The 27,694-nt window shown below is 34.3% G+C and overlaps 1 long non-coding RNA gene across 1 annotated transcript; it reads right to left on the bottom strand.

The window, feature by feature from the left end:
* Positions 1 to 699: 699 nt before the first annotated feature.
* Positions 700 to 27,341, bottom strand: LOC141279727 (uncharacterized). The gene is made up of 3 exons (XR_012334446.1): positions 27,318 to 27,341; positions 26,820 to 26,937; positions 700 to 1,078 (listed from the first exon to the last, which is right to left on the bottom strand). It is a non-coding gene; the product is annotated as an uncharacterized lncRNA (long non-coding RNA).
* Between the last annotated feature and the right edge of the window lie 353 nt (positions 27,342 to 27,694).

Genomic DNA, 27,694 nt, shown 5'->3' with positions numbered 1-27,694 from the left:
TAATAGTCTAAGAATTCTAGCAGGTTATGACTCATCAATTAGAGAGTTTGCCTTATAAGTAAGGAAAATAAGGCACCAGTGTAATATTGCTATTTTGGGTGGATCTTACTGTAAGCCTTATGGCTACTCATAAATATTTATGTGTGTGTGTGTGTGTGTGTGTGTGTGTATATATATATATATATATATATATTCATGTGTCAAATATAAATGTAGGTAATTACTAGAGCAAGGTTGACATTGAATAGTTGAACTCCTGTGAGAACACTGTGGTTCTTTTAGACTTCAGCCCCATGGTAACTGACATTTTGCCTCCATGTTATTTGCTGCAAACAATGTGGGGACTCTTAAAATTGTGGGGTAATGAATTCCCTTTGGTTTCTCTCTCTTCCCCATGTATGCCTCCCATGCTTTTCCTGTTGCTTCCTGACTAGTCTCCAGATGCCAGTGGCCAAGTTTTAGCTCCCTTGCCCTTCTTCTTCGAAGACGGCTCCGTCCAAGCTAGCCTTCTGCAATCAGCCTTATTTCCTGATACCATCTTCTCACGAGAATATAATTTTAATTCCTTATCTTAACTAAGATTCATGTAATTAAACATGTCTGCATGTTAAATAAAATGAAGGCCAGTCACACTCATTTAAGTAAGACCAACCTCACCAAAATAATCACAGTGAGGAAGGTGTGTATTCATGGAAGGAATTAATATCTTTATAGAAGCATTTCAGGTCACAAGGCAGGCAATCCATGGAGATAGTGTGATCTGCGTTTGTGCAGATGGTGGGGGAAGTCTGCGCCTCACTTTTTTACCCATGTATGTATGCCAGCACCTGTTTCATGTAGGACAAATATTCCATGGCTTAAGTATGACAATCCCAATTTTGGAATAGCACTGTGTTGCCTTTACTGTACTGCTGAGATTTTTTCTTTGTTCTGTGTTCTTGGAAAAGTCTCCAGGGCTTATAGTCCTCTCTTTGCAAAGCCTCTTCTCCACTTTCCCAAGAGTAGGCACATTGGCTTCTTCTGTTTTGTGATCCAGCTCTTAGCAGGGTGCAGGCTTCAGGGTGTGCTCCATAAATACCTGCTCAATGAAGAAATTTAGCTGAGTGACTGACATATTTACTTAGAAGGACTTTTTAAAACCTCTGAAGAAAACGTGTATAACTTTGTCAGGAACTCAGCTGAGCTGGAAAGAGCTACATTCTCAGGTATTCAAGTAGCTGATCAAAGCAACAAACCCCAAATGAAAGTAACTATCAAACCTTTAATAACTTACTAGATGGTATATGCAAGATGCTAAAACCAGAGTTTATGCCTCCTAGATCTGATCATTACTCCCTGCCCAAGAACACAGGAGGTTCCCCAGGTGAGGGGCAGGTGCATTAGCACCTCACTGTCCAGGGAACTCTGAACCATGACTCCTGTAGTTTTATGGACCCTGGGGCAGGGGTAAGGAGACTCTAGAGGCTAGGAGGGGAAAACTGACTGAGTACTAAGTGAGAAAAGGGAAGAAATGTATCTTCAACACTTCCCCCTCCTCCCCCACCTCATAAAGGTGCCTGTGGAGGCCCCAATAAATAGACCTAGGAATTAAAGTGCCTAGGCTAAAAATGCAGGTTATGTGTACAGGGTGCAGGCGGAACCTGCGCAGGCTCGCAGGGCCAACTAAGGGACGACTGTATGTACAAATACACAGAGGGCCCTGAATCCTTGATTGCAAGTCTCGTGAGACTCTAATCCACTCGCTGTGCACCACATCTGACATTGGGATGTGCAGCTTTTCCCCAGGAAGCCCGTCAGGGAAAGTCTTTGTGGTAGTCTATGGTCAGGCCTAGAAAACCACACATAGATTTTTAACCAGTATTCAGGTTCCTCAAACTTAAAGTGAATTATTAAAAATCTGCATAAATGCTTTAGGGGTTGTTTGGGGGGGGGGCTTTCTTTAACCTTTCTTCTCTGTAGAGAAAACTATAAAACATTTCATTGACTATGAACATTTTTCTCTACCAGTATACAAGGAAGATGACATATATTTTAAATAAACAATGTACGTGTTTCTTTCTGAAACGGCTCACATAAATAGCATCCGCAGTCTTATACGTTATTTTAAGGAAACAAGGAAAATCTCGTTTTATAGAATTGCAACACTGAGGATTCTGTAGCAAGCCATTTTCTCTTTTAATGGTCCTTATTTATGCCAAAACACATGCAGTGTTTATTTTTCTAGGCATGACACCTCTCATAATCTCTCTTCTCCCTAATTTTGAAAATGAAATATAACATCTTTTCTTTACAAGTTAATTGTGTAGAAAAAATGGTACTACATTCCTGAAGACTAGAAAAGAGCATTTAGGGAGACATGTACTGCTTTAAATATTTTGAAGAGCATCTGGAATAATCTCAGGCTTAGTCACTCTTCACAGTTTTCTAACTCTCAGGATGATGCACAGTATACATCTAATAAATAGTCACGAATGCATAAATGAATGAATGAGCTCCTTCGTTTTGCTGGTTTTGGTGCCCATTATGAATCTCTCCAGGGAACGACTTTGCACTGGCATCCACTGCTGTTATCATATAATTCTGCATGCTCTTCTCATTCTCTGCTCTGGTTGTAGTTGCAAGTATTAATACAATATCCTGTCTAAAAGAGGAAAGAGACTTGGCAATTATACAAAAAGCTAGTATGTAGCACACAGACTGTTTCCACATAGGAAGAAACTTATATTTGTTAAAACATATAGAGGAAGATGGCTCTAGAGCTGAATTTCAGCTGTATCATTTAAGTTTTACTGCACAGGGAACTGAAAAAAGAATAAAAACCCACATAATTCTTTTTCTCAAATGTGTTTGGGATGATTAAATAAATAGTAGCAGAATTCCTGGTGAAGTTAGAATTATATCTACTAAAGTGTGGCACAGACACATTCTAGTCAAAAACCTTAGTATGTACAGCAAGGTGATGGTAGTTAATAATACTGGATTGTATACTTGAAATTTGCTAAGAGAGTAGATCCTTTTTTTTTTTTAATAGTGCTAAAATCTTTTTCTTTTTTTTAAACATCTTTATTGGGGTACAATTGCTTTACAATCGTGTGTCAGTTTCTGCTCTACAACAAAGTGAATCAGTTATACATATACATGTGTTCCCATATCTCTTCCCTCTTGCGTCTCCCTCCTTCCCACCCTCCCTATCCCACCCCTCCAGGCGGTCACAAAGCAGGGAGCTGATCTCCCTGTGCTATGCGGCTGCTTACCACTAGCTATCTACCTTACCTTTGGTAGTGTATATATGTCCATGCCTTGCTGTCGCTTTGTCACAGCTCACCCTTCCCCCTCCCCATATCCTCAAGTCCGTTCTCTAGTAGGTCTGTGTCTTTATTCCTGTCTTACCCCTAGGTTCTTCATGACATTTTTTTTCTTAAATTCCATATATATGTGTTAGCATACGGTATTTGTCTTTAAGAAAGTAGATCTTAAGCATATTCACCAGAAAAAAAAAAAAAAGAAACTACGTGTGGTAATGGATATATTAATTGACTTATTTGTGGTAATCATTTCACAATGCATACATGGTATATCCAATTATCACATATACATGTTAAATGTATACAATTTTATTTGTTAATTAACCTCAATAATGCCAGAAAAAATAATAAGGGAAACTTAGTGTGGACTATATGGGAACTTTCCTGCTTCCACTTCTATGCTGATTCTCCTGATGTTATAGGTGTTGAGTTCCATGGGGGAAAATGGCACAGGTTGAGGCGGCACTTCCTTTGGTTTTAGACTCTTGCTTATACCAATTGCAGTTAGTGATTAAAGGCTTAACTCTAATTTTTGGCTTGTTGCTTTAATTGGTCGCTCTGATACCTAGCAGCTCGGCTCTTCCAGCTCAGCTGAGTGCCTGACAATAATCACAGGTGTATCGAAAACCTCTTTTGTGCAAAGTCAAAACTATTTTATCTCATTTAATACTCACACCCTCCTGCAGAATAAGATGTACCTTTCCATATTGTTTTACAGTTGAATCTACTTAACACCACAGGATGCCTAAAGATTCAGGGTACCTGAATAATATTTGAGGTCCTGGTTTTGAGGTTGTGTCTGTGTTATCGTACCCTCTCTAAGTTTTAGCCTTAATCCCAGGCAGTGGTCACAGCTTTGTTCAGCCTCATTTCATAGGTAAGAAGTCCTATCCCAATTTCTTGCAGTGAGCCTGCATGACATGTTAAACATTTCTTATTCCTTTTATTAAGGCATCTAGTTCTTGGCTACCTCTGTTTGCTTTTGGGCCATCAGCTCAACAGCTTTAAGTTTCATTTCAACTTACTTGTATTCCTTTCTGGTTTTGGTGGAAGTGTTTTTCTTGATTTTGAAAATGGAAATTTTTTTTTTTTTTTTTTTTTTTTTTGTGGTACGCGGGCCTCTCACTGTTGTGGCCTCTCCCGTTGCGGAGCACAGGCTCCAGACGCGCAGGCTCAGCGGCCATGGCTCACAGGCCCAGCCTCTCCGCGGCATGTGGGATCTTCCCGGACCGGGGCACGAACCCGTGTCCCTTGCATCGGCAGGCGGACTCTCAACCACTGCGCCACCAGGGAAGCCCCTGGATATGTCTTTTTACTTTTCTTTTATGTATTTGTTTTCCATTGGAATGTATTTATAGTTATTGGTCAGTAATTTTTTTCTATCCTTTTATACTTAATAGTGATTATTTTTTAACTATAGTTATCAGAAATACAACCTCTATATAACTGAAGTTTTGTTGAGTTGAGAATTAAAAGCAACCAGTGGATTTTACACATAATTTTTAATGAAGAATAATTGACCAATCTTTTTAACTAAAACAGTTGCATCTTTATTCTGATTACATGACTATAAATGTCAATTTTCTGCATTACTTACCTACATTTTTTCTAGTCCCACCCGCCTACATTTCAAGTAAATTAATGTAATATTTATAAAAGCTGTTATTATTCAAATACATCTTTCTAGATTTTATAACTTTTAAGAGTTTGATAACAAAACAAGAGTCTTTGGAGAAAATATGGAATTTTAGAATACAATGGACCTTCTTATGCATTGTTTTATCTAATTTCTGCTCATTCTGTTAATTCTCATATTCTTAGAGTACATTATTCTCTACTACACTTCAATTAAGTGCATCCCAACTAAATTTGAGTATATATAAGCACATAATTAGAAAAAATAAGTAAACACTATCTTTAAATTATAATGCTATACATTATTTTAAATCCCCAGATAGATGAAACTGCATATATAAAGGATTGTGGTGCTAATGGTTTTTTAACTCAAAATTCTTGAATATCAGTTTTTGAGAATATTTAAACAGATAATAATAAAAATAAATTAACCTTTAAAAAATTTTAAGGCACTGTTCTCAGTGAAAGAAGTCAGACATAAAAGAATACATATTATATGATTTCACTCATATGAACTAACCAGAAAAGACAAATCTACAGAGATAGAAAAATAGAGTAATAGTTACCTAGGGAGAGGGGTGGGCACAAATTTTCTTTTTAGGATATGCGAATGTTTTAAAATTTGATCTTGGTAAAATGTAGTGATGGTTTTAGAATTCTTTAAATAGACTAAATTCATTGAGTTTTCAAAACATGGTTATTTTGATAGAAAAATTTGATATAAAATAGTTTGACCAAAAAAAAAAAAAAAAAAAAACATGATCTGTGGCTTTAAAGTCAGAGTTAGGTTTACGTCATAGCTTCATCATTAATTGGCTATCTGACTTTGAACAACTTATTTAACTTCTCTGCGCCTTAATTTTTCTCTATGAAGTGGGGTAATAGTACCTACTCCACAGTGTTGAATTAGAGTTAACTGAGATAAGGTAGGTAAAACATGTAGCATATTTTCGAGCAAATAGTAAGGATTTAGTTAATGGTACAAGATCTGCTTGAGATATTTTGGCATGTCTTGCTGTAGGAAAATAAAATTGGCCTCTTGGACCCACATCAAATTTTTTTTTTCTGTAGCAAACATGGGGAACTAGAACTACCCTGTCCCCACCATGAAATCTTGCATAATGTATTTCTCATTCAAGTGCCAGCATTATTTTCTCAGTTAAAAATTTTTTTTTCTGCCTCTTTAAGATCAAAATTGCACACAGGTTTGAATATTAACATAAGGAAGGTTGGGATTTAATGTTCTTTGTTGCTGTTTTGATGTCTTAGTTACAGAAAGGAGACAGCAGTAGTATCCCATTAAAACTTGACTGTGATTTGATTTGTTCAATACCTCTACACACCTCTTTGTGAATACATTTGATGTAAGGGTACCATGAGAAATGAAAAGTGCTGAGGCTCTAATTTAAAAATTTTGTTTCTCTTGGGCTAATAGGCACCACAGTTAATTTCAACTACTGGCAGTAAACAACTCCAATGTGAGGGCTATTAAGCTGCAATCATTTTAGCAAAGCTTCCTGGGTGACAGAGCCTGTGGCTCCAGCAACTCACTGAAAAGACTGAAGCCACAAATACTAAGAAAGTCTAACTGAGCCCTAAGGATTAATGAGATATATTAATGTAATGCAGAGGAGCAAGGCTTCATAGCCTGTTTAACTGGATGTGATTTTATTAAATATGCCATTAAATTTGAAAGCAAGGCATTAGATAGTCTTTGTCCCTATATCTATGTGTCTCTGAATTAAAAATGAAGAAACATATTCAGTTGTAAAATCTCAGAATATATGTGAAAAAAGTGATGTTCTTTTCCCTTGATGTTTCCACTACTGTTTCTCTTATAAAAACCCAAAGGGATTTTGTAATACAGACACTAAACTGATTCAGATATGGTAATGCTGCATTTCAATACTTTTTATCCTTTGTGTACTCAGAAATATTAAAAATCAAACACTTCTAGGCACTTTTTTCCTTACTCCCACAAGGATACTTTAAATTGTTTTGTGGTTTCTAGGCAAGGTAATGTTGTGGCTGCTTCATGCCATAGCCTTAGGCTGCAAATGCTCTGAGTCCTCCAATTTTATCCTTCAAAACTGTTCAGACTGTCTCAGTGGTTTGTTGAGCAGTAGCACTGGCTCTCACATTCAGTATCAGCCATGTGAACATCCCCAATAATTAGCACTCCTTCAACTTTTAAATAGCACATTGCCTATGACACTTAGGATATGCAGATCTCTGTGTTAAGTACAAATACTTCTGCTAAAGCTTTTCCAAAGACTGTAATGATTCAGAATTCAAAAGTCAGACAGTGAGAAAAAAAAAGTTGAGACTGAACTCATTATTGATTATATGCTATCCTAGCAGTAACTGGTATCAATTTGATAAACTGAGATCGTTTATATTTGATCATTATTGATATTTTTTTCTGAACATGTTTTACAAGGTTCACTTTTTGGAGTATTCCATTGGAGTATTACCTTTTAGATTTTCCTGTTTCTCAAACGGTTTATAATACTTGGTTTGCATATTACCTTAGAATACATACATAAGTTAGAGTTAGAAGAATTGTCCTTCACCATCAGTGTGCATATTATGGTGACAGTGAAGATAATGATGAAGATTTATTGTTTACTTTATTTTTAATTATATTTAAAAGATTATTTTAGAGCTGTTTTAGGCTTATAACAAAGCTGAGAGGAAGGCACAGAGATTTCCTCTGTAACCCCTGTCCCTATGCATGCATAGCCTCTCAGTTATCAAAAGCACTCACGAGATGGTACATTTTTATGAGGGATGAATCTACATTGACACATCATAATCACTCAAAGTCCATAGTTTACCTTAGAATTCACTCTTGGTGTTGTATATTCTGTAAGTTTTAACAAATGTATAATGACATATATACATCAATATAATTTCATACAGAGTATTTTCACTGCACTAAAAAGCCTATGCTCTGCCTATTTATTGCCTTTTGCCAGTGTTTACTTTTTACCAGACTGTAAACTATGAATTTTCAATGAACTGTCTTATTTAAACCTTATAGCAAACTCCCTAGCTGAAGTTAATGGGCCAGGAGGATTTACTTCATCTGAACCAGTTCAAGCAGATTCTTTCATTTGGATATTTGGAATTGGTGTGGGAAAAATTGCAGGAGCAAAGGATAAAATCTAGTGGGGCTGCCACCAGATGCTGTGGCCTCCTTATGTTTTTCCTGTGTGCAAGGAGAATTAAATAATGGATGCTGGGGGAAAATAATTAGGCAATCATAGAAGAGAAGCAAAAATAGAATGCATTAAGAGAGAATAGCCTGAGTTCTGGATTTCTGATGATTTTCTAGTTCCTGCCATTTATGAGACTCTACTGTACTTGAATTATACAAGATATTTCAGTATATGCTTTCCTTCCTTACATTAGCTTGAATTCTGTTATCTGCAGTCCACAAAACTTTGACTGAAGCTAATATTTTGATCTACTGTTTCATATGTACATAAAATCATAAATAAAGCACTTCTCCCATCATTTCAAATTACTGAGCTTTGTGTCCCAATGTAGATTTCAGTTAATCAGCCCAACCAAGAGTTATGACAACAAGAACAACAAAACGAAAATGGTCAATATACCTAGAATATATTCATTGTTCATTAATGCATTGGGGATCTTGAATAAATCACCACTTTTTGTATGTTAGTTTCTTAAACTGTCCAAGTAGATAAGATTACATAAGTAGTTGCAATTATGCCTAGGCTTGTCAGATGTTTACACAAAGGTGTTTTAAGAATTTCCTGAAGGGGCTAAGTGGGTAAGGAAAGTGAGTGGGTGGGGTCTTTTGTCCTTTGAAAAGCCCTGTTTTTACACACACACACACACACACACACACACACATTCACACACACTTTCACACACACACATAAACTTACACATAAACATGTACTTGTAAATTCTGTGTGAAAAAAATTTATTGCTTTAATAAAATTTAAAAACCATTGACTTTGTAAATCTAAAATATTTTGTTACTAACATTCTGTGATATTAAGAGCATAGATACATATAACCAAGTGCAGTGTACATATAACCCATATGATTGGGAAGAGAAGTTTTAAGGAACAAAACAGAGGCCAGTCCTCACCAGTGGGAATCTTTAAGTCTAAATCTCTTCTTTTCAGTTAGGAACAGGCTTTGAAATTAGAAACAGAAATCCAAGAGTAGCTGGAGAGTTTGTTCAGGTCTTGAAGAAGTGTAAATTATCTAAGATCTGTGACCAGGAGTAGTTCTGAAAATAAAAAATATTCTGTTTCTTTTGACTTCAATATTTTTTTTTTTCCAACTAAGACCCAGAGTTACCTGGCCATGAAAATGTATACTTTTTTCATAGGTTTCAAAGGGCAATGCGAACAGTGATAAAAAGAAAGTAAAAGTAGCTGCAGAGTATTTTACAGTTAAGATAGCAAGTGCTTCTGTAAGATAATTGGATACTGAAATAGAAAAGTGTCTCTTTTCCCTTTCAAACTTAATACTATTAAAAATAATTAATACAACAACTAGAACAATGAGAATGGTATAGGTCATTAAGAAAATGAGTTATCCAAAGGAAAAAAAACGATAGTATGGAGAGACAACATGATAGAAAACAGAATAGGAAGCTCCAGGAATCAGTTCCTTCACCAAAACAACTATTGAGCTGGTAAGAACTGCCTGAAAAGAATTAAGAGAATGAGAAGACAAGCCACAGACTGAGAGAAAATATTTGTGAAAGATTCATCTGATAAAGGACTTATCCAAAATATACAAAGAACTCTTAAAACTTACCAATAAGAAAACCTAGTTAAGAAATGGACCAAAGACCTTAACAGACTTCTCACCAAAAAAGATGTACAGATGGCAAGTAAGCATATGAAAAGATGCTCCACATCATATGTCATCAGGGAAACGCAAATTAAAATGAGATACCACTACATACCTAGTAGAATGGCCAAAATGGCCAAAATCTAGAACACCAATATCACAAAATGATGGCAAGGATATGGAGCAACAGGATCTCTTCTTCATTGCTGGTAGAATGCAAAATGGTATAGTCACTTTGGAAGACAGTTTGGCAGTTTCTTACAAAATTAAACATATTTTACCAGATAATCCAGGATTTGTTCCCCTTGATATTTTTATCCAAAGGAATTGAAAACGTATGTCCACACAGAAACCTGCACATGGATGTTTATAGCAGCGTTATTTATAGTTGCCAAAACTTGGAAGCAGCTAAAGGTGTCCTTCAGTAGGTAAATGGATAAATAAACTGCAGCACATCCAGACAGTGGAATATTATTTCTCAGTAAAACAAAATGTGCTAGCAATCTATCAAAAGACATGAATGAAGGAACCTTAAATGCATAATAGTGTGTTTAAAAAGCCAATCTGTAAAGGCTTTCATAATACATGATTCCAAGTATATGACAGTATGGAAAAGGCAAAACTACAGAGACAGTAGAAAGATCAGGGGGTGGGCATTAGGGGACGAATAATAGAGCACAGAAGATTTTTATGGCAGTGAAAATACACCGTATGATACTATAATGATGGATTCATTGCATTATACATTTGTCAAAACCCACAGAATTTACAACAAGAGTGAACCCTAATGTAAACTATAGAATTTAGGTTTATGATGTGTCAATGTAGGTTCATCTGTTGTAACAGTGTACTACTCTGTTGCAGTATGTTGCTAAGACAGAGTCTCTGCATGTGTGGGGGTAGGAGGTAATGGGAAATCTCTGTACCTTCCTCTTCATTTTGCTGTGGACCTAAAACTGCTCTAAAATTATAAAGGTTTTTTTAAGAAAAGAAAATAAAGATTATTGGTATAGATAACTACCTAAGTAAATATAAACACTAGTATATTTTATTTTTGATATGTAACTCCTCTTTCTTGTTTCCTGTATTGTTTTAAAGCAAGTGCATACAACAATAAATATGTTACTGCAAAAAATAGAGTGGTAGAATTTGTGACAAATAACAACTAACAACATAAAGGTGGTAGCAGAGTTGGATAGGAGCAGCGTTAATGTATTCTATTAAAGATACTTTGGTATCAATTCAAAATAAGTTGTTATAAAGTTAAAATGTGAACTGTAATCTTCATGGTAACCACTAAGAAAATAACTCAAAAAATATAAAGTAAAGGAAATGAAGAGGTGATTAAAATGGTACACTGGAAAAAATTTTTAAAACTTCAAAAGAAGGCAATATTGGAAAAATTGAAGAATAAAAATATGTAACAATAATAAATGGCAGAAACAATTACTCCATTGTTAGTAATTACTTTAAATATAAACAGATTAAACTTACCAATTAATTTACAGATATTGTAAGAATGGAAGAAAACAACAACCATGATCCGACCAAGTGATGCTTGCAAGAGACTAACATTCAACCAAAAGATACAAAGAGGATAAAAGTGAAAGAATGGAAAAAGATATTTCATACAAATAGTAACCAAAAATGAACCAGGATGGCTTTAGTACTCTCAGAAAATATCAATTTTAAGGCAAAAAATTTAGAAGAGGTAAAGAGGTACATTTTATATTGATGACAGAGTCAGTTCATCAAGAAGGGATATCAAGCATAAACATACACACATCTAACAGTAAAGCCTCAAAATATTTGAAGTAAAAATTCACAGAATTGAAGGGAAAAATAGACACTTCTCAATAATAGTTGGAGACTTTAAACCCCACCATCAATAATGGATAAAACATCTTGAGTGAAGATCAATAAGGAAATAGAGAACTTGAACAATACTCTAAAAACAACTAGACCTAATAATATACAGAAACACTCCACGTAACAATCGATTACACATTCTTGTTAACTACACATGGAACATCTTCCAGAATAAAGCAAATTTTAGGCCATCAAATAATTTTCAATAAACTTAAAAAGATTGAAGTAATAGAAAGTTCCATGTCTTGACTGCAATGGAATAAACCTAGAAAGAAATAAAAGAAAGGAAACTGGAATATTTACAAATATGTGGAAATTAAACAGCATACTCTCAACCAACCAATAGGTCAAAGAAGAATCACTAAGGAAACTATAATATACTTTGAAATGAATAAAAATGAAAACACATCATACCAAAACTTATGAGATGCAGCTAACTACTAAAAGGACATCTATAGCTTTTATATATATTTATTATTATTTATTTATATATATTTATACTTATTTATATTTATTATCTATATTAATAAGAAAGATCTCAAATTAGCAACCTGCCTTTATACCTAAAGAGGTAGAAATATAAGGGCGAACCAACATAAAGTCATCAGAAGGAAGAAAATAATAAATATTGCAGTAGAGATAAATGAAATAGAGAATAGAAAACAGTAGAATCAATGAAACCAAAATTTATTTCTTTTCATTGTTAAAATGAACAGATGTTTAGCCAAACTCACTAATGAAGAGAGAGAGAGAGGGACACCCAAATAACTAAAATAGGATATGAAAAAAGGAATATTACTCTCCATTTTACAGAAACTAAAAGGATCATAAGAGAATACTATAATCTGTTATAAACCAACAGATTATACATTCAAGGTAAAATGGACACATTTCTTGACATACATCCCAATTGCCTTTTAGCAGAAATGGAGAAGTCAATCCTCAAATTCACATGGAGCTGCAGTAGGCCTCCAATAGCTAAAACAATTTTGAAAAAGAATAAAAAAAATTGGAGGAATTATGCTTCCGGATTTCAAAACTCACAACAAAGCTAAAATAATCAGAACAGTGTTATACTGGTACAAAGATAGACATGTAGACCAGTTGAATGGACTTGACAGTACAGAACTAAACCCAAATATGTATCACTAATTGATGAGTCGCCAAGCCTATTCAGTGGAGAAAGAACAGTCTTGTCAACATATGATGCTGGGACAACTGGATATATACATGCAAAAGAATGAAGTTATATCACTCCATATACAGTAATTAATTGAAAGTGCATAAACAACGTAAGAGCTAAAATTCTTAAATACTATTAGAAAAAATAGGAGTAAATCTTTATGATCCGATTTGGCAATGAATTCTTGATTTGACAATGAAAGCATGATCAACTAAAGAAAAAAAAATTGGACATTAAAGGACTTGATAACATTTTAGTGAGATGGACAAGGGAAAAGGAAGAGTCAAATTTGATCCCAACATTTTAAGGGGTTTACTCTTTGTGTTCTACACTCTATGAGTCTTGACAAATAATGACATGTTACCACCATTATAATATCATATAGAATAGTTTCACTACTCTAAAATTCCCCTCTGCTTAACCTATTCATCCTTCTCTGCCTGCTCTGAAACCAAGGCAATCTGTTCATTTTACTATCTCTGTAGTTTTGCCTTTTCCAGAATGCTTTGTAACTGGAATCATATGGTATGTAGCCTTTTCAGATTCACTTCTTTCAGTTAGCAGTTTGCATTTGTTTCCTCCATGCCTTTTAGGTCACTTTTAAGAGCTCTTTCTATATTACAGTTTTAGTTCAGTGGCTGTCATCTGTGCTTCATAGAGTTTTGTCCATATATTATTAATTATTTATGAATTTATTGACTTTGTTTTAGTATCTTTGGTTAACCAACATTTTTCAAAATATTTTTAGTCAATTAGATCAAATTAATATCTAGATTTATCTAACTTGCTTAACGTTCTCAAACAACTACGTGAACTTTCTTAGAGTTTACTAAAATTATTTAACATGTTTAACATTTGTTTAATCTAATTGAAAACTTTTGTAAATGTAGTAATACAGTGATCAAAATTAATATTTTCCTAAATGTACCAGGCTTATCTATAACATAATTTATCACTTTCTCATTAATTATGCCCAGTTTTGTCAAATATCAAATTTATACACATATTAAAAATTATTTCTGTAATCTTAAAGGGGAAAGGCTAAATGATAAATAACTGAAAAATATATATGGAAAATTAAAAATCAAAGACAGGTAGAATCAGACAAATCACCAAATAGATAATTTTAGATAATCAATCCAGTGAATTGTTGATTCAGGTATTCTGCTTTTTACATTTAGATATTATGTTTCACTGACCAGTTTCCCTTTGCCTTCATAGAGAGTATTATAACTGAAAGTCATTTGCCTACACTGGTAACTAAATAAAAATTCTAGTGCTACACCTGGAAAAGACTAGAGGAGAGAGATATGGAATTGAGGGGCACAGTATTCTCATAAAGATATAAATTTATAAATACATTTATGAAAATATCTTCCAGAATATAGTTAATATTAAACAATCTTATGATCATGTCTACTTATAAAAAACTATATGTTGAACAAAAATGTTGTAAAAATAATCAAAAAATTTTTGATTAGTATCATTGCCATACCTAAATTTGCCACATGCTTTTCAATCCTTTTCTCTTTATGCCCCTGAATCTTTAGCAGCAGTAGCAAGCCAACCTAGATAGATTGAACATTCTTTTACATTGCATGACGAAGAAAAAATGAAAACTAGTTAACCAAAACCGACGTGTTAATATAAAATAAGTTTAGAGAAATGGTCATTCAACTAATGGGCCATTTTCAAATTAGTACAAATTGAACAATTACTGAACTAACTGGCAAGAATTAACTTGGATCAATGAAAGTTGCTCTAACAATCCCATACACGTAATCTCATAGCATTTAAGTGGAAAGGAATTCATAGGGATGCAGAGGAGTACCACAAAATAAGACAGCCAATGAAAAAGATATTATAAATCATTTATGAATTTGTTATAAATTTGTATTTACCTAAAAAAAAAGACATGAAATATATAAGCCAAATTGCACAAACTAAAAGAGACACAAAAAGGTGGTGATATATTTTAAAAGGATTTAATCAGAAACTGATAAGTAAAGCTGTCAGTTTTTCTAAGGATTCAGAGGATTTAAACAATATAATAAATACAATTAATTTAAAATATATTTTAGAAGCTTTTGTCCAAAAATCATTACAAATTGAGCATCTACAGAATCAATGAAATAAACTATAAAATAAGACACACTATCTGAAAGACATATTCTCTGACTAAAAATGCCGTATAATAAGAAAGTAACCATTAAGCAAAGTCTACGTCATGGATTAATAGAAAATTACATTGGATGCTGAAATACTTAGCAATGAATGATGGGGGAGACATTATATAATATAAAAACTTGTGTGTTACAACATAAGTGGAACATTAAAAGAAATTTTATAATTATAATTTTAAATCCATTAATTTAAAAATATTTAAAATGAGTTCAGTTTTTAAATCATAGGTTATTAAATAATAGCTGTATTAACCTTTTGTAAATAAAAGGTAGTAATAAAATATTGAAATGGAATAAAATAAGGCTCAAAAATATCAAAAGATGATTTTAGGAAACAACAGATAAAATAGACATTCATATAGCAAGATGAGAGTGATCAAAAACAAAGAGAAGACAAAAATAAACAACACTATGAGCAATATGCCCACATAACAGGCAAGGTATTAACATCCACAATAAAAAATCTAATAAAATATGTGAGGAACTACAACTCAGTCAAAAATTGAGCAAAAGAAAAAGGTAGGAAATCTATATGGGGAATAAAAACCTTTTGAAAATAGGAACTCTTGAAGTGCTTGTGGGAGGGTAAATTTTTTGTAAAACCACCTTACCACCTTGGAGTGCTGCTTAGCAATTGTGCAAATCTCCATATACTGATTCAAATTACACATATATGCTAGAGATATTTGGCGGATTTAAATAAGGAAACATATAAGGATAATCATTTCAGTTTTTTGGTAATTGTAAACCTTTAAAAGGAATCTAAGAATCCATTAGTATGGGACTGGTTAAATTTTTAGATATTTATTCATTATAGATAGTTTTCAAAGCTAATATTGTCCCATGAAAAACAAGTTTCAAGAAAATATAGTTTTTGGAAATTTAATTAAAAATTAAAATATTGTATATGTTATTCATATATATATACATATCTATCTATATATACATGTACACACACACACACACACAGATATTAAATGGCTTTATGCATCCAAATTCATGATAGTGGTTGGCTTTAAGGAGGGATGCAAAGGAATAGGATTATGAAGACAAAGTGTAGGAAAATATTTTTTCCATTAAAATAATCTATATCATATTATTCTTTCTATATGACATACTGTAAAAGGCAAAACTGTAGATAGTAAAAAGATCATTGGTTGCCAGGGGTTAGGGAGAGAGAGGGATGAATAGCTGAACCATAGAAGATTTTTAGGGCAGTGGAAATACTCTGTATGATACTATGATGGTGAATACATGCTATCCCTATGGTTATGCAAACCTATAGAAAGTATCAATACAACAAGAGTGAAACCTAATGTAAACTATGACTGATGATAATGATGTGTCAGTATAGGTGCAAATCTCTGTACCTTCCTCTCAATTTTACTGTGAACCTAAAACTACTCTAAAAAAAGGTTCTTAAAATTTTTGAAAAATGTAAATTATCTAGGATGATGTAAGATTTGGTTTATAATTTTGAATAAGCATGATTTCTTCGAGTGAAGTAGAGAGTAACTCAGATGATTACTTCTGGTATTGACCATAACGTCCATCAAGCCTTATAAGAAGGAAAATTCTAAAGCTCTTGGCAGCAGTTGTACACTTTCTGGTCTTGATGTTTACTAAGCTTGCTGCCTGAGATGTTGTCTCTCCCCAAATAGTAAGGGATCTGCAATGAGCATTTACCCTGGTTTATTATCCTGCAACTGACTTTTGCTGATTCCAGTGCTTGCCCTTTGGCTAGGGCCTGCTTTACTCACATCTGCATTCTGTGGTCAGATGATGGTACATATGGATATGTATTGTCAAGAAGCTAAGCAGAGGAAGACAGCCTGGGATAAATAGCCAAGTCTGAGACTTTAAAGGACAGTTCTTAGGATAAACTTACTCTGATACTCACATTACAGCTATCGTAAAGATTATAAAAAGTAATTAGGCACCACTTCTGCTAATGGCTATTGTTGGTGTGTGTGTTTAACAGCTTTGTCTACAGGTAAATTATAGCACTGTTTGCATGTTTATCAGTGCCTGTTTTCTATCAGTCTGTTGAAGCAGCCTCTGCTTCACGTTTGTATTCCTCTCTATATGGTACTTGTTATGTTGTTTTACCTTAAGCCAAAAAATAAATTAAAAAAAAGTCCAAAGTACAAGTTGAGGACACCTGATTTGTTATCTTGGTGTTCTAAGGGGTTTCTTTTAGTAGTTTGTTAATAATATATCAATCTCAAGTAGAGTGTGATCCAAGACTTCAATGATCTGGGTAAATCTGGATGTATGCAACAGGGAAAAAAAAACCCACAGAAGGGATATGATAGGAGATAGAGCCAGAGGAAATCTCACGGTTTACTGTCTTCTCTTAACTGTTGTACTACGCCACTATAAACGCACTATGTAAGAATGGTATTTTTCATAATCTGCAATATTTAACAAAGGTAATTTCATGTTTTTTCTGCTTGTGTGCATACCTAATTCCTGCATTACCATGAATTTTTCTTTTAAAAACTCAACTACCTTCTTTTTTGCTTCATATAGCATTCTTTATTTGTCCTTTTCATTATTTTGACGGTCCTATATAGAGTAATGCAATCATAAGAAAAATGTATAGCTTAAAATCATAGTTTGTCATTGGAAAACTAGCATGAGACACATAATAAGAGAATTCTCAGTAGGAACTTAGATGAACTGAGGGAGGCTTCTGCTTAGCTGACTATTTAGGTTGTTGTCTGTTTTGTAATTTAAATTCCTCCTGCAGTTCTCTAAAGGACAGTAATTTAGATATATCATTTAAACTTCTACTGTCACACTGTCTTGCCACAGTTATTCAAGTTGAAGTGAAAAATTACTCCCCAGCTATTCTTAACCTGATATTTTATCAAATAAAGGAATATATGAATTGTTCTAGGGAGCATTTAAATAATAAATGAAAAGAATTCCAGATGAATACATTGTCCTTTTAAGTTAGAAAGGTTTCCTTTCTCAAAGGAACAATTAAGATGCCAAGGCGTCTCCATGTTGACTTATTAGTGTCACCAAAAGGAAGTAAATTGTTGGACAAATAACAAAGAAAATAGACATATGATCTTCATGTGAATTATTCATGCTCAGTAGATGTATTAGTTTCTGTTGAAATGTAAAGAACTATATATAGAAACACACACACATACTGCCACACTCAACACTTTAATAAATATTATTTGCCTGCAACATATTTTATACTAGTACAATTATGAATAAAAAAGAATTTAGAAACTAGGAATCTTAAGAAGGACCAGTCTGGCTCTCACTGGAACTTGAAATAAAAGTAGTAGGAACTCAATAGGAACTTGAAATAAAAGTAATCTGTGCACTCTTCCAATCCATCACTCAGATTTTCAACTGATATATCTATAAGGTTTTCTCTTATACTTATTTTTTCTTTCTCCTCCTTTAATATAGAACAGTTAGTAAATTAATAATAAGAACCAAAATACGCATCATCAATCAATTTTTAAAAATCTTTGTTATTAACTAATTTATTATCTTTCCTCTTATTCCCTCACTTAGGAAACATTTGTTTCCCAGAAGCTTTGGAAAAGATAATAGTGATTTTTCATCAGACTAGCACAGTTCATAAGACCTGATGATTAAATCCTACTTGGTCTTTTTTCAAATATAGCAACTAAATTGTATGTTATATTGTATCCATTATCAGTTTCTTCGAAGAAGTATCAGGTATCCTTGAAAACAATTCAGGCTTTGAAATCGAATGTACCTGATTTAGTCTCAGTTCTCTCAATGTCTGCCCACATGAGCATAGGCAATAATTTCTGATCTTTAACTTCTTCAACTAGATTTTGGAGGAGAAAATCTTTTTTTATGTTTATAATTTCATTTATTATTGAGGTATAATTGACATAACATTATATTAGTTTCAGATATACAAAATAATAGTTCAATATTTGTATACATTGTGGAAGGATCAGCATAATATTGATGTCTAGTTAACATTTGTCGCCTTATATAGTTAACCCCCCAAATTTTCTTTCCTGTGATGAGAACTTTCAAGATTTACTCTCTGGCAACTTTCAAATATGTAATAGAGTATTATTAACTATGGTCACCATCCTGTACATTACTTCACCATGACTTATTTACTTTATAACTGAGAGTTTGTATCTTGACCCCCTTCACCCATTTGTAATTTAAATTCCTCCTGCAGTTCTCTAAAGGACAGTAATTTAGATGTATCATTTAAACTGTTACTGTCACACTGTCTTCCCACAATTATTCAAGTTGAAGTGAAAAATTACTTACCCTTCAGCCTCTGGCAATCACCAGTCTGTTCTCTGTATCTATGAGCTTTTTTTTGTGTTTTTGTTTTCAGATTCCACATATAAGTGAGATCATACAGTACTTGTCTTTCTCTGACTTATTTCACTTAGCATAATTCCCTCAAAGTCCATCCATGTTGTTGCAAATGGCAAGATTTCATTCTTTTTATGGCCGAATAATATTATATATGTATATGCCAAAATGTCTTTATCCATTCCTCCATCGATGGACACTTAGGTTGTTTCCAGGTCTTGGCTATTGTAAATAATGCTGCGGGGCTTCCCTGGTGGCGCAGTGGTTGAGAGTCCGCCTGCCGATGCAGGGGACACGGGTTCATGCCCCGGTCCAGGAGGATCCCACATGCCGCGGAGCGGCTGGGCCCGTGAGCCATGGCTGCTGGGCCTGCGCGTCCGGAGCCTGTGCTCCGCAGCGGAAGAGGCCACAACAGTGAGAGGCCCACGTACTGCAAAAAAAAAAAAAAAATAGTAATAATAAAAAAATAATGCTGCGATGAACATGGGGCATAGATCTTTTTAAGTTAGTGTTTTTATTTTCTTCAGATAAATACCCAGGAGTGGAATTGCTGGATCATTCTATGGTAGTTATATTTTTAATTTTTTGAGGAATCTTTGTACCGTTTTCTATAGTGGCTGCACCAATTTACATTCCCACCAGCAGTGCACAAGGAGTTCCCTTTTTCTCTACGTCCTTGCCAACACTTGTTATTTCCTGTCATCTTGGTAACTGCATTTCTAAAAGGTGTGAGGTAATATCTCACTGTGGTTTTGACTTGCATTTCCCTGAGGATTAGTGATGTTGAGCAGCTTTTCATGTACCTGTTGGCCATCTGTATGTCTTTTTTGGAAAAATATCTATTCAGATCTTCTGCCTATTTTTTAATCGAATTGTTGTTGTTGTTGCTGTTTTGCTGTTAGGTTGTATGAGTTCTTTGTATATTTTGGATGTTAACCCCTTACCAGATTTATGATTTGTAAAAATTTTCTCCCACTTAGCAGGTTGCTTTTTCCTTTTATTGATAGTTTTCTTTGCTGTGCAGAAGCTTTTTAGTATGAGGCAGTACTGCTTGTCTATTTTTCTTTTGTTGCTTTTGCTTTTGATGTCAGATTAAAAAATCATTGCCAAGGCCTATGTCAAGAAGCTTACTGCTTAAGTTTTCTTCTAGGAATTTTATGTTTTCAGGTCTTACATTTAAGTCTTTAATCCATTTGGAGTTAATTTTTGTGTATGGTATAAGATAGTCACCCAGTTTCATTCTCTGGCATGTAGCTGTCTAGTTTTCCCAACACCATTTATTAAAGATACAGTGCTTTCTCCATTGTACATTCTTGATTCCTTTGTCATAAATTAATTAACCACATATGTGTGGGTAAAAAATCTTAAAGCATTCTTTAAGTTTATGTGATAATTATTAATAATAAAATAAGTTAATCACCTGATAAAAGTAAGCAGTCCCAATAGTTCATAATATCATTATTGCTTTCTATTATTTTCACTTCCGTCATTGTCTTTTTTTCTCCCGTGAATAGAGTTATTTGTTTGCTTTAGTCAAATATTTAATTAAGAACCCTCCTTACCATGGACAATTTCCCCAACTCTTTATGACCTGGTGTCCCTATAATAGGACAATTTTAATACCTCTCTCACATTAGGACCAATATACCCACTTTACCTGAAATATGATTGGCTATATTGTCTGACTTATTTATTGAAAATGTATTAACAAATGATTATATATGATGTCATCTCTTTCCTAGGTACTTGGATCTCTCTGTTAAAATAGAGACCTTCTGGATCATTCAAATGGTAGGAATTTCGGGGTTATTCCTTTTAAGGTCTTTTTAAATTTTCCTTTGTGTAGTGAAAGTCCTAACTAGTCATTTTTAGTTAATATCTCATATTGCTGAAAAAAATACATAAGCAGCTAGCTGGTAAGGTTATCTCCCACAAAGATCTCTTCCATCTCTGGGACTGATGATTCAAATGGGACATAAAGATGTCGGTACATTTGTGTTACCACTAGAATGTTTAAATTTTGTCTCAAAATTAATCTCATGGGCTTTATTCACATATTGACGTTTCGTTGGTTAATGCCTTAAATTGTCCCTGAAAAGTTGTATCTCATGTATGGCAGGATTACAGGACACTAAAACACTACTACTACCTTTGCCTTTAAAGGAGTTGATAATGCAGTTGATTATTTTAGTTAAGACTATTGTGAGAATAGTATTGGATAATATTGGGTTGGCTAAAAAGTTCATTTGGGTTTTTCTGTAACGTCTTATGGAAAACCCAAATGAGCTTTTTGGCCAACCCAATAAATATTCACATTTAAATTTGGAAATTATTAACCTTAATTAAAAATTCATTCAATTTTATTCTTCCTAAATTGTTATAGTAGATGCAAACTTGATATTGGTCAGTGTTAAAACATTGGTGTTGCATAAATATATCTGTAAAAAATATATTTACTTCTCAATCTTGTAAAATGCAAAAAATGCCTTCTAGACTGTACACCTCCATCATCAAATAGAGTTGGGACTCAAAAGTATGAATAATATTGCACAGTATATTCCTAAATCTGTTGATACAGCTCATAGGCATATGATAGCATTTAAGTTATGTCATACCAATCTTTTATGTGCTGAATAAAATTTGGCTAGGAGGATGTGTTACAATTTTCTATTATAATTGTGGATTTGTGAATTTCTTATAAGTTTGTGGGTTTTATCTGTATTTTTTCTTTGTATAATTTGACTATATTTTAGTTACATATATATATGACTCTTTTTAAATATTACTTGTATACCCTGACTTTTCTTAGTATGTATTTTTCTACTTGATATTTTTGTCTTAAGTTAATTTTTTATTATAAATATTGAGGCACAAGAATTTTCTTGGGAGGGAGATTCCTTTTTCAGGTTTTTCTTCTATCCATTAATTTCTACTTATTCTGTGAAGGTATGCTGAGTTTTATTACTTAAAACAGTACATAGATACAAGGGAAGTGCTCTCATTTTTAATAGATGAGATTATAGTGACTATAGGGATATATTGCAGTTATTATCACCTTAAGTTGTGTTTTTTATTTGCTGTGCTTTTTGTTACTTCTTCCAATTTCTTAATTTTGTAGGATTGATAAAGTTCTTTTTATATAGACTTTTTTCTTTAATGGTTTATAAAATACACGTATTAGTTTTTCCATAGCATATTTAATATTTTAGCATGAATATGTTAATTTGTAATTAAAATTAATTAGAATCTTTGGCCTCTTGTAGAATAAAAGTCAGAGGGCAAAGATTTCTCTTTGAACTTCTCTTTTCCTTTTCTATATTATTTATATCTATACTTTCCAGTTTGTTTTGAATGGAAGATTTACATTATTATTGATTGATTAATTAATTAATTTAATGTTTAAAATAAATATTATTTGTACCTTCTGATTTGCAATATGAATTTCTTTGTTCACCCTAGCTTCCCCCTCCTTTTTTTAATTTCTGGATTAATTTTTCTACTGAATTAATTTTTCATTTTAATGAATGATAGTCTTTAGTAATCCATTTACTCAGGGTCTCTAGATAGTACATTTCTGCATCATTTCCCCAATATGTTGACAGTGTACTCTTTCACTTGAACAGCAGTAGAGAGTAACTGAATGCTAATTTACCGTTATTTTCCATTCACTCTGAAGCTATGACTCCAGTGTTTACTGATTCATTCCTGCTTATAACATATCTGCTATTAATTTGATTGTTGTACTTTTTCAGATCAGTCTTTTCTCTTTGATTTTCATATTTGTCTTTATATTTGGTGTTCAACTTCACTATGCAATGATTAAGTGATGATTTTTCTAAAATTAACTTAGCTCTGCTAATGTAACCTGATAATGCTTTCAATCTGAGGATTTACATATTATTTAATGTTAAAAAATATTTAATCATAATATTCCTTTATTTTTAAGTAGTCTCCGAATATTTCTTTATCCTCATTGTCAGTATTCCCTCTCTCGATAACTTATTTTAACTATGTGGTGGAGCTACTCATTCTAGCCACAGTTATTTCTCTTCATGTTTCATTTCACACTGTTTATTCTGTAATTCACTAAATCTTTTTTCAGCTGCATTGTGTCTAATATTTATTCTGTTAACTGTATGTGAATTTTTATGTGAACATCTGAATATTTTCATTTCTCAGATCTTTTCTTCATACTTATCATTTCTTATTTGTATATTTTCTATTGCTATTTAATGAATTACCAAACTTTACTGGCTGAAAAAAAACACACTTTCATTGTCACAGCTTCTGTGAACCAGGAGTCCTGTCATGGCTTAGCTGGACACTGCTCCAGGTCTTAAAATGCTATGGTCAAGGTGTGGGCCAGCCTGCATTTTCTTTTGGTAACTTGACTGGGGTAGAATATGATTCCAAGTTCATTTAGGTTACTGTCAGGATTCATTTCCTTGTGACTCTATAACTGAGGCCCTTGGATTCTTCTTACTGACCATTGACTTGTGGGCTCCACAAGGTTCTGGAAGCTGCCCACAAGGATCTCATAGAGATCCTTTCACAGCATGGAAGCTTACTTCTTCAAGGCCAGCAGGAGAATACCTCTATCACTATCTTTCTCTCCGCAGTGGCTAGGAGTCTTACATAACAAACACAATCATGGGAGTGACATCCCATTATCATTGTCAAGTTCTATTGATTAGAAGCAAGTTACAGATTCCACCTGTACTCCAGGAAGTATACTAAGCGTGACTCATTTAGGGTCACCTATTATGTGTTCACCACATTATTTAATAAATTTCTTTATTCACTGCATTTTTTCTACTCTTCATACTTTGAGACATCCTCAACAATATTCATGGTCCTCTGGGGAATGCCACATAATATTTCTATCTATTGATGTTTAATATCCTTAATTTTTTGCATTTTCTGTTAAAAAAGGTAATGCTTGTTTGAAAGCTTATGAGCTCTGTAATTTTTATTTGAAAGTTCATGCTATATGAGATTATTTTTCCTCGTTGTATTTCATCTTCTTACATGATATTTCATTTGACTCTTTGCTGTCATCTATGTTGCAGATTCCTGACGTGGGTCTTATGTTAGGAGACTCAGAGTTTTGTACTACATGAAGAACAGTCTATCTGCCAAAACTAACTTATCTGTGAGGCACAGGTGGCATAGTACCTAGAGCCTACAATATTCTAGGGGCCTAGGGAAATGTTTTCATTTTAATATCTTTTAAAATCAGAAGAAAAATGAATATAATAAGAAGAAATATAAGCAATGAATTTAGCCTGGCTTATATTCATTTTTATACTAGCACAGTCATAATATATAAGTTCTAATATATATATATTTATATTTTACTGAGGAAGGGACCCACACAGACAAAATTCCTAGAACTCATAACAGCCGTGATACTGTCCCACTGGACATTTTAGCCATATATAGTATTGGCTTATACTCTTCTCATTTCCAGAAGGAGAAAAATCAATGTTCTTTGATACTTGCAGATCATTTCATTGAACTATTTTAGAACCCCATTCATTTGCTCAGTCCTGGGTCACAGTTTCTATCACCATTTAAGAAATCCAGATCTGATTTCCTGTCTCTCATGAGGCTTGCTTTAATACCTCTGTCGGTGTATGCCTGTGTAGGCTGATCCTTATTTTCTGTTTTTCCAGTGTCACTGGCTTTTTCCATCCATGACTGTCCATTTCTTCTCAGACCCATTATATTAGTTACTGTCTCTTATTTTTTTTCAAGTGTAGCTGTTTGCTTTTTTTTCAAGTGTAGCTGTTTGTAGCTGAATGTATAGTTAAATCTCTTTTATCTGGCATTTCTTTGAATTAGGAGAAAATGTGGGTCACTATGCTTTTGTTCAGTCTGCCATCTTGACAAGTAATCTCATTTGTCTTCCAAAGGAAACAGTTTTTTTACAGTCTTGCTTGTGTCCAAAATAGTATTAAAATCATTTAAAAAGTTATTAGTGACTTCCAAATTTCCAAACTAAATGATGTTTTCAAAGTCATTATCTTCAATGATGTTTTTACAGATTTTTATTATTTTAACCTGACTTTAGCACAAGAAGACCCTGAATACAAAATTTTTAAATAAATGAATCAATGACATCTCACACATCTTGTCTGACAAAATAAAGCTTCTGTGTTCTCTATTTCCCCTCTCTTACCACCTAAATTAGTGTGCTGGATCTTCAACATTAGCCACCCTAGATCCATTCACTGCTCTATGTATCTGTTTTTGAGCCAGGAGACTGTCCTATGTACAAAACTGACCCTCTTGCCCTCGATCATCTGATTGAATTTAGCCAATGACAGGTGCTAGTAGAAGATTGAAGTGAGGAAGTACTCAAAGCATTTATTCCCTAATATCCTTCCCTACTATTATATGAATTGTTAGTGGTTGTGTTCTAAGGCATCTATTATTTTCCTTCAGCCCTTGCCTCTAATTTTAGCTATTGCTTTCTCCATGTTCTGGCAAAGGCATCCCTCTAGGACCTCCTCATTCTTTGTTGGTGTGCCTTGATCCTATCCATACTTTTATAGATGGTCTCTTCATTAAACTCTCTCAATTACCCCATTTACATATGACGTTTGTTTCTAGCTTAAAACTATAATTTGTATTATATGGGAGTTTATGTTACATGGGGGTTACAACAAAGCTTTAACCTTAGACTTCTCTTAGTATGTTTAGAGGATAACTTGATAATCTTCTCTATAGCCACAACTTCAACTCTCATCAGGAAGTGGGCAACTTATATAGTTTTACTATGCAAATGATTTTCTCTCTAGCACCTCAAATATAATATTTCTAATACTAAATGTTTGTCTATCTCCATTCATACAAAGATTTAATCTTCCTGAATTCCCTCCCTTGCTATTTGTTGCCAATATCATTCTACCAGAACTCAAACTGAATACTTCTAGCTGGACATTATAATAAAAAGTGAATAATTATTTTAAAATATTTTAATTATTTAAGCTATTTTATATAAAGCTGTCAGATTAACCTTTCTAAATTATAGTTTAGATCTGCATCACATTATATGGTAATCATTAGCATCATGTGACTATTAAAATGTAAATTAAGATGAAATTAAAACTTACTTATTCACACTATCACTGTTTCAACACTTGATAGACATATGCGATCAGCACCTTCCATACTGACTGTATATATGAATATTTCCAGCATTACAGACAGTTTGGTTGGCTTAGGTCATCACAGTTCTCTTAAAAAGTAATCCATATTTTTTCATTGCCCACTGATTAATTCCAAAGACTTTTGTCTGGCATTCAAGGCCACCACAGTCTTTTTATAATTTGCTTATCCTAGGTGATTAGCGAAAGATAAGCTTGGAATTTTATATTAAGGTTAAGAGTATGGAGCTTTTATAATAGTAATAAGGAAAAAAGAAAGGGGAAGGTCCCAAGGTACAACTTTCACCTTTCGAGGTCCAGGTCTGGCTAAGGGAAGGGGGTCCCTGCGGAGGGTGGGGGTTACTCTGCCCCAGAGCATTCGTCCAGCACTCAGTCTGGGTCCTCCCATCAGTGCCCAGGCCTGGCTGAAGAGGCAGATCACAGTTGGTGGCTCTCTCAGGGCCAGGTCCCCAGACCCTGCCCAGCTGTCATTGCTGAGGGAACCAGGCACCCAGGACCCAACTGGCCCTCAGGCTCCTCAGGCCACCCAAAAGGTGGGCGCCAGGTCCCCCAGACTGTGTCCCATGCAGACTTCCGCTGCCATTAGGTCGCAGAGGAAGGGATGGGGGGAGACATTCACAGCCGCCACAGGGCCTGGGCCTGGCCAGTGGGCGGTTCCGGCGAGGGCTCTGGAGCCCTGCAGGACACACCCCCAGCCTGTTTTCTGGGTCCCCAAGGTCACCCGCCAGCCCGAGGCCGGGTGAGCTGGCGGGCCCCAGGGAGAAGGCCGGGATCTGCCTCTTACCTCACTCTCCACCTGACAACCTGCTGACAGTGGGCCTAATCCCCTCTAATGGTCGCTCTTTGACAGTTGCTCGCTTGGGGGTGGGGCCACTGCAGCGCCGACCAATGGGTGAATAGCCCACTAACTGTCACTCATTGACAGATGCTTGCTTAGGGGAGGGGCCCACTGCGGCACCGACCAGTGGCTGAGCAGGACCTCTAACACGGCTCTAACTGTTGCACATTAATGGTCTCCCGGTAACCGTTGCCTGGTAACAGGGTGCTTGTGTGTGTGGGGGGGGGTGGGTAACGGCTGGCAGCAATGGCAGAGTGCTAAGGGGGCTGCACACTGCAGTGCTCTATTACAACTTAACCAATTTTCTTTGCTTCTCCATGAAG

Source organism: Tursiops truncatus, chromosome 1 (assembly GCF_011762595.2).
Source record: "Tursiops truncatus isolate mTurTru1 chromosome 1, mTurTru1.mat.Y, whole genome shotgun sequence".
Lineage (NCBI taxonomy): Eukaryota > Metazoa > Chordata > Mammalia > Artiodactyla > Delphinidae > Tursiops > Tursiops truncatus.
This window is presented reverse-complemented; position numbering and strand designations above follow the sequence as displayed.